General features: G+C 32.7%; 1 long non-coding RNA gene across 1 annotated transcript; it reads right to left on the reverse strand.

Moving 5' to 3' along the window:
• Positions 1 to 916: 916 nt before the first annotated feature.
• LOC112624658 lies at positions 917 to 7,443 on the reverse strand. The gene is made up of 6 exons (XR_003119454.1): positions 7,351 to 7,443; positions 4,893 to 4,958; positions 3,705 to 3,725; positions 3,583 to 3,612; positions 2,397 to 2,528; positions 917 to 1,186 (listed from the first exon to the last, which is right to left on the reverse strand). It is a non-coding gene; the product is annotated as an uncharacterized LOC112624658 (long non-coding RNA).
• Positions 7,444 to 8,524: the final 1,081 nt, after the last annotated feature.

An 8,524-nucleotide genomic window follows, 5' to 3' on the forward strand; every position in this document is an offset into this window, starting at 1 on the left:
ATTCAACCCTTGATTCCCTTCCAAAATATAAGTAAGATTGTATCTTTCTCCGATGTTATCCATCTCAAATCAAAGACTTAACATGGGCTACAAAGCTTTAATTACCTGCGTATCCCTTACACTGTGAAGTAATTTATTTTGATCCATTTGCCTTCTCTGTCTATATTGGTCTCCTTGAATTTGTCCCTAATGAAACAAACATGTTTCTATGAAAATAAATTTGCATTTGCTATGTTTCTGCTAGAAAATTTATTTCTCTATATTGGCTCTCATGCTTAGTTCATAACTTTCATAAAATGTCACTATATCAGAGAGTCTTTTGTTGACTATCCTGTTTAAATTTGTTTCTATGCCCTAGATATGCTTATACTTCTTTAGCACACTTATCATTGCCTAAGATATGTACTATTTATTTACTTTGTATCTGCATCTGCCAGTTACAATGTAAACTCTCTAAAGGCAGGACTTTTGTATCTCTTTGTCTGCAGCATCTAGAAGACGGCCTGACAGCTGGGGTCATTCAATAAATATTTCTTGAATAAAAGTCGTTGCTGAAAAACTAATGGAGGGCATTAGATGGTTTACATGCAGAATGCCTACATACTGCTGTAGAGTGACATGGTGGTTATCTTCTGACCTACAGGGGCTGAGATAAAAAATGTGAGTGCTTTGGAGGCTTAGCAACTGTGGTGTCTCAAAGGAAACCATGGGCAAATCAAATCTTGGCATAAATAGCTCTAATAATAAGGGAGTTTGAGTACCATGTTTGTAACATATAAAATATGACAGACTCAATTACAAATAAGGACCTCTGACATTATGTGCTTCAGTCTGTGCTAGTCAAACTGGGAAAGAAGATGATGAAAGAAATCGTTATTCCCATAAATAGGAAAAAGAAAAATAAGGAGCATACACATAAGAATGTGCTTGAAATTTATTGCTTTTAGAGAAGAAGTGATTTCTATTATTCAGAAACAGCACTGAAAACAGCTTAACAGTTTAAATTGCAATTACATCACCAAATGAAAATTAAAAAGGCAAGTATCTTGAAACAAAGAGTACACAGTAAATTATAGTCTGTTTTTCATTTGTATTGTTTTTTGATGATTCTTCAAAAAGTGGTGGTAGTGTGATATGGTATGAAGGATGAGAATATGCATGTAGAAGTTGTATTTGCCAATCAAACCTGCACAGAGAAAGAAACATTATCTGTAAAATTTTTACCCCTGTAAATACATTTATATTCTGGCCTGGTACAGAGTAGATACTATATAAAATTTTAGTTTATAAAATGCAGGGCACAAAATAATATTTGACACAGAGTAGACAATTAAACACTTATTAAATTGTATCTGAACAAATAAAAATGATCATTCAGCATATATAATTTAAATTCAAATTTAAATTGTTTTTCAATCATCATACTATTTTATTCTTCTACTTAAATATAGTCTACACATTTCATTTATATACATTTTCCCTAAATAATATTTTAGTACATCTTTCCTTGATTAAATGTCATCAGTTATTACCTAAAACCTAAGGGATCAAGTTCAGGCTCTTCCTCATATCATTAATGGCAATAGAGAATTGAATGGGAATATAATCTCCCAAATGCACTGAAAAATGATTGAAATCCTTTGGACTGTGTTAACTTTGAATTGTAGAACAATCCTCCCTTATCTCCAACAGTTTGCTCTATTTTGTAGTGAAATATTTAGTCTTTCATAGAATTTAGAACATTTAATGTTGTGTAGACACAGATAAAACTGACTTTCTAAAAAGAAATTGATGACATTTTCGTATTTTCTTGTTAGCATTATGTTAATAATTTCTATAGTAATTGCTCAGTCGAGTTACTTAGGGTATAAAGTGCAAATTTCTCACAAGTTCCCAGATGGTTCCCAGATGGAAGCTTCTCCAAAGACTGCATTTTAGGAGTGAAAACTTTAAGCAACATCTAGGTACAGATTTAGTGGCAGGGAAGCCCTGCAGTTATAACTATAAACCTTTCTGATCAAGAGATTTTATGTGATATGTCTTTCAAAAGTGTCAACAATTCTAAAAAGTATATTTCAGTGTTACAATACACAATTTTTTGATGAGAAAACTGAGGTTTGGGAGCATTAAGAGTAGTTCAAAGTCATGAAACTGGTAGTTGTCAGGGCCAGGATACAAACCCTGGTGTTCCCCATCCTATAACCCAGCCTTCTAACCATAGCAGGACAGAGACTTTATCTCAGAAGCATTTATATAAACTAATACACTTCAAGGAGCTATATCAGGCTGCTTTCTTATACTGGAACTGCTGTTGGTTTAATGGTTTGTTTTTGTTTTTCTTCTTTTAACTGTCAGCACTGATACAGAAAGTAAAAATGTCACTAAACCCATCTTACCTCAATAATCACGTCCTGCAGTCACTGATGATATTAACAGGGATATTGTTAGTATTGTGGTTGGTATGGTTGGTATGGTAGTGGGTATAGTGGTGGTGGTACAAATGGCCGATAAGGGCCATACAACCCTTCCTGTATACACACAAGGAGAAAGAAAATTGCAGAAAATTGAGATATTGACAGTGCAAATGTTTTTATTAGAAGCTCAGATTGTTAAAGTTTTAGGAACTTACATATTACTTATAAGATTTTTTCCAAACTTTTAATTAGATTTTTCTTTTTGGTTATAAACACATTTTAAAAGCAGGTAAAAATGATTGAGTATTTACCTTTGTACTGTATGTTCACAGTTTTGTGGTTTTATTTTACGTGCAGGAACACTGATTATAGGCTATCACTCCAAAGAGGTTTTAAATTTTCCTCAAAATACTACCTCCCAGCAACCAGTTTGCCCACTTTTGAGTATTATGGGAAGGAGATATTTACTAAATTCAGCTTATGTGGTGACAGCTTATGTGGTCACTCTTTTAATGAGCTTACTGTCTCTTATGATTCCTACATTCTTCAATACTTCTGCCTTCTGTTGACACAAATAACCATCATCCCTTTTAGAGCACCTTTTTATTTGGTGTTACTTTAATCCATGTATTTACTATATTAGTTAGGAGATCTTTTGCAACCCTATCAGGTTGACATTATATGCCAACATACGGGGACATCAAGATACATACATTAAGAAAAAATGTTAAAGAAATGAAATTTTCTATCTCATTTATCATGGTCTGTTTAATTTAATGAGTTTATTGCCCTCAAAAAAAATCAGAAGATGCAAACTTACCATATTTTATGTGTAATTATCAGCCTTTATGCTCTATGAGGCATGTTTTATAATTAATAGAATTAGAATTTTAACTATTTTTTAGGTCAATGTGATTACTCAGGAGATGATACTTGAGGGCTCAGAGAGTAACTGGTTTCTCTGGTTGGCATTATAAGTTTCAATTGAAATGTTGTTAGGACACAATACATTTGTGACTGTTACCTGTGTATCATAAATAGATGAAAACAAGTACACTTTTGCAACTACTACATATATTTGAAAAATAAATATTGACTCTTCTAGAAGAATAAGTAATCAGAGAATAAAATTTATTTGGACTACACAGCATTATCAGAGAATACTTACATCGAATCTTCTCAATCTACGAAGATATTTCTGTGAAAAATGAAGACAAGCTTAATAATTTAATACAAATGTAGGGAGGACAAAACTGAAAACAAGTTTTCCAGTGAATGAAAATGACTCACCTCTTCAGATGAATCAGCTCCCTTAGAAAACAGAAAATGAGACAATAGTTATTATCTTAATGTTATAATTCCAGATTGAGTACAAAAATGAACTCAGCAGCTACAATTGTGAGTAAACAGGATGTAAGCAAATCATCAATAGACACTAAATTAGTTATTTTTGCTTTATGACATCTTTAAAATGTGTCAAGAGTATGCTTTTCTGTAATTAGTGTGCTATATTCAAATATAAATTTATTTTGATTTATACTTCTTTGGTGTGTGAAAGGGAGTAAATGGTTATCATTGATGAATGAAAAGTGAAACTGTAGTTTTTCATATGTTCTCAGTAGCTCAAAGGCTACTTACATATAACTTTTATTTACTGACAGAGACAAGCATTATGTTTTTCTCTGTTTTCCTTACATTTTTATGTTTTATTTTTCAGACACCTACCTTTTTATAACAAATAATGTGGTATACTATGATTTTATAATCAAATTAGTTTTTGAAATATCTGTTAGAATTTACCAGATAAGCTGGAGTATTTTTATTCTTTCATGGCCAGTTTCCTACTAATGTCATAGACAGAAAAGGAACAGGAGAAAGAGAAGGAAGTAGAGTAGAAGAAAGAGCTCCAGAGAAGTCAAGTGCTTTACCTGGTGATACAGAGTAGTAAATGACAATACAGATTGGGAACTCATAGCATGTAATAGATCTGAAGTTTTGTTTTCAAGTTAAAAATAAGCAGCTTTATTTTGGAAAATGTGTGCTAAATAATTGTGAACTAATTTTAAGTTAGGCTTTGCAAAGAATGACTTGAAAATTTCTACTTTGACATCTTTTAATACTTGAATTCCACTCAAGTGCACCTACTTCATTCCTGAGATTTCTAGCTTCAGATGGTCTAGAGTATTACATGTTTAAAGATACTTTTACAAGCTCTCAGTTCCACATATTTAAGAAGTTCAGTAAAACTTTATTTCACATTAAACTAAATATACTTTAGTGTCTGTAGGTGAATAATGAATATTCATTCTAAATGCTTAAAGAGCTTATGTAGGTTAATACAAAAAAAGTTCATATAGAAACCTTAAAACATATAAAACTGTATTCAAGTAAACACCAACATATGCAGAATACAAAGAATAGAGAGACTCTTGGGATAGGTACTGAGAATATATTCTTCAAATGTCCTGATATACTTACAATCATGGAAACCATGACAGCCAAGATGAAGGCAAACACAAGGAACTTCATAGTTGGCTGGGTTCTCTGAAAACACACGTGGAAATTCAGTATCACATTTTTTCTTGTATTTGCCCATCAAAATTTTATTGATTATGCTATGCTCCAAAGCACTGGGAGACACATGCCAGATAGAAAGACAATTAAAACCCATTGTCTGACATAATGAAATTTGGAGACTTGTTGGAGACATTGATAAGTAAAAGTGAGAGCTTCCGATATGGAAATGCTAAGGCGTTAGAGAAACACACAAACCAACACCTTACACAGACCAAGTGAATAGGGGTGTGAAAGTAAAGAATAAAGTAAAGCTTGAGTTGGATTCTGTGGGATGAGTAAAGAGGTGTTGGGCAACTATAAGAAAATGAAAAAGAGAGAGGATACCATATTGAAAGTGCAAGCAGTTCAAAATGTAGGGAGGATAAAACTGGAGACAACATGATTACTTGATTACTTAGGTTTTGTAACATTATGGGGCACCTTAAATAATGGCATTAGGGATGATATTTAAGGTACAGTGTAAAGAGATCTTAGGATGTTAGAATGACAAGCAATGGGCAATCGCTTTATAATAACGTCACTGAAAATGAGCCAGATTTCTGTCTTGAGAGTTGCAAAAATGGTGTAACATTCAGTTTAGAACATTAATGATATTGGGTAGAAAAAAATCAAACTGATAAGAAGTCACAGAGAGAATATTCATACCTCCTCTGAGAAGTGGAATTGGTGAAGACGACTTAATATTTTAAATAATCTCATTCAACAAAATTAACCTAATCTGGGACTATGATATGTTATCATAAACATGTATAAGCCAGTTAACCCAGTTCCTTGGTTATTAAACAAAAAAAAAAGTTAAACAGATTATTTGTAAATTATAAACATCTAAATAGAGATATTTTCAGTGAAACACATAATTGCCACAAGACTTACAAATAAATGACATTTTTACCTGTTTATTGAAAACTATAGAGTAATCCATATAAAGGTAATGGTCTTCATTATTCTAATCTCTTTTACCAGTAACTTGTGATAAAATATTACAAGAATATGTTTTACTTAATTATAAAAAAATTGCTGTTATTAATAACCCAAAATCTCCAAAATATAAAGCAGAACTCATTATTTATGGCATTTGCTTTTTTACTTATTCACTGATTTGCCTCAGTTATTTAAATTGAAATTTCTGGCCTGGCATGGTGGCTCATGCCTGTAATCCCAGCACTTTGGAAGGCCAAGGCAGACAGATCACCTGCGGTCAGGAGTTCAAGACCAGTCTGACCGACATAGAGAAACCCCGTCTCTACTAAAAATAATAATAATAATAATTTAGCTGGGCATGATGGTGAGCGCCTTTGTAATCCCAGCTACTCAGGAAGCTGAGGCGGGAGAATCGCTTGAGCCCGGGAGGCGGAGGTTAAGGTAAGCTGAGATTGCACCATTGCACTCCAGCCTGGGCAACAAGAGTGAAACTCTGTCTCAAATTTAAAAAAAAAAAAAAAAAAAAAAGGAAATCTTTGGTATTAAGAGCAACTGTAAAAATAGTATGTACCTTGGGGTTTTTCTATCACCTGATAGATAAACCTACCCATCAGTCATTTTATGATACAAAAAGAACAAAAACTTTAGTGTTTTTTATATCTGTAAACTGTATTGAAAGTATGGAATCAAAAAATACTTATAGAAGAGTAGTTTTCTTTTACTAACCTTGATAAATTGAAAGATGGATATACAGACATAGATGTATAAATATATACGCAATGGTTTAAAAAATATTTCCCCAATGACAAAATAATAAAAATATGAAATAATAAAATCTTTCTTTTCTGCCATATCACAACTGAATGAAAACAACTTCAGTAATATAAAACAGTAAGGTAGAAAAGCATAACTGTTATATAATATTTTTTATTATACAGAATAACAGAACTGTTTAAAATGATGGGAAGGTCAATGCAAAGGTAGTGAGAAATGTTTACTTATGGGAATAAAGTAAATTTTTAAAAGTGAAACTTGTGAAACAATATATACATTTGTAAAAAAGAGAACATATGCTATTTTATTAAAATATGAACTTTGAATTTAAGTTAAGGGTAAAAGTAGTAAGTAGGAGAGTAGATGCCAGTATGTAGACAAGGAAATAAAAAGGTTTTTAGAAAGTTCCACCAGGAGAGAAGCTGGAATATGTCTCCATATTCCACATTATTTACTTTGCATGATGATTGCTGATTTCAACGTATAGAAATTGAGATTCTCAACTTACCTTCAGATCCTAAGAGGGTCACCATATCTCTCAATTGTTTCTTTATGAGAAATTATCATTACACAAATACACATTTTTATAATTAGTTTTCAAAAGATTTTAGGAAGCAACACTCTAGATTAAGATATCATATTCGATTACACATGAACATAGTACCTTTTACCCAAGATGAGACTACAGAAGTAGTGAAGTTGAAGTGAAGCTTCAAGAGATGATGTGCTTCCCTAGAGGGCCAATGTATTTAAACACTCTGAAATTCCCCCCTCCCCCCCCCCCTTTTTTTTTTGGTTGTTAAATAATGGCAGTTGTGAGATCATATTATGGAAACCAAAAGTAGTGCCCAAAATCTGTCTCTACAAATGATAAAAATAACCCTAACAAAGTGATTTTGCAATAGATAATTGTGAAGACAAAGTAATCAGGAAACAACTATACCTATCGCATGTTAATCCCAGTGTTAGTCTAGCCATGAGTGAGTCAGATGACGGAAAAGCATGCTGGAGGAAACCAGGCATAGAAATGATTGCAGTGATAAAGATGTTTGCACAAGTATGTGTCCAACGTGGAACAACTCTATGACAAAAAGAATACTTACCATGTCATCAAGGTTTTACTTGATGTTCTCTGATAAATGGTGATAACTGGCATAATGAAATTATAGTCATCATATACTTCAAGAGTTTTTCTTCGAATCATTATTTATCTCATACTTTTACCATCTTCCATTGACTTTAGAATATTTTAAGTTACAAAGTGAATGCAAATATTTGCCAAATTCAGTAATCTTTTGGCTACAATATGATAAAAAATTCTTATATTTATGGTGAAATGACTCTAAGTGCTCAGTGATATATATCTCACATATGACTGAATATATACATATTTGGAAATTCAATTTAATTTCCTGGAGTTTTTAAGGCTGCATATTTCTCCATAGCAGGCATGTGTTGACATGATTACACTAGAGTGAAGGAAAAAAGGTTTTAATTACATTCCTAGGAAAATTTGTGTAAAAATTACCCTACTCACTGCTGGTTGGATAATTCAATGTACTAAGAACTGAATATTAAAAACTTATGAATAAAGTTGAGGTAAGTTATACAGCCTAGTGCATTGTTCCTCAGAGTGTGCCACATGGGACCATCACAGACAGCATCAGCTGGAGCCTGTGGAAATGCAAATTCTTAGTCCCACTTCCCAAGCTTGCTGAGTCAGAATCTTGGGGTTGCCCTAAGGAGCCTGCATTTTAACAGTATCTCCAGGTGATTCTTTGGGTACTGTGAAGTTTGAAACAAGGCTGGTCTCAGTGGCTTATGTCTGTAATCCCAGC

This window comes from Theropithecus gelada, chromosome 5, assembly GCF_003255815.1.
Source record: "Theropithecus gelada isolate Dixy chromosome 5, Tgel_1.0, whole genome shotgun sequence".
Classification (NCBI taxonomy): domain Eukaryota; kingdom Metazoa; phylum Chordata; class Mammalia; order Primates; family Cercopithecidae; genus Theropithecus; species Theropithecus gelada.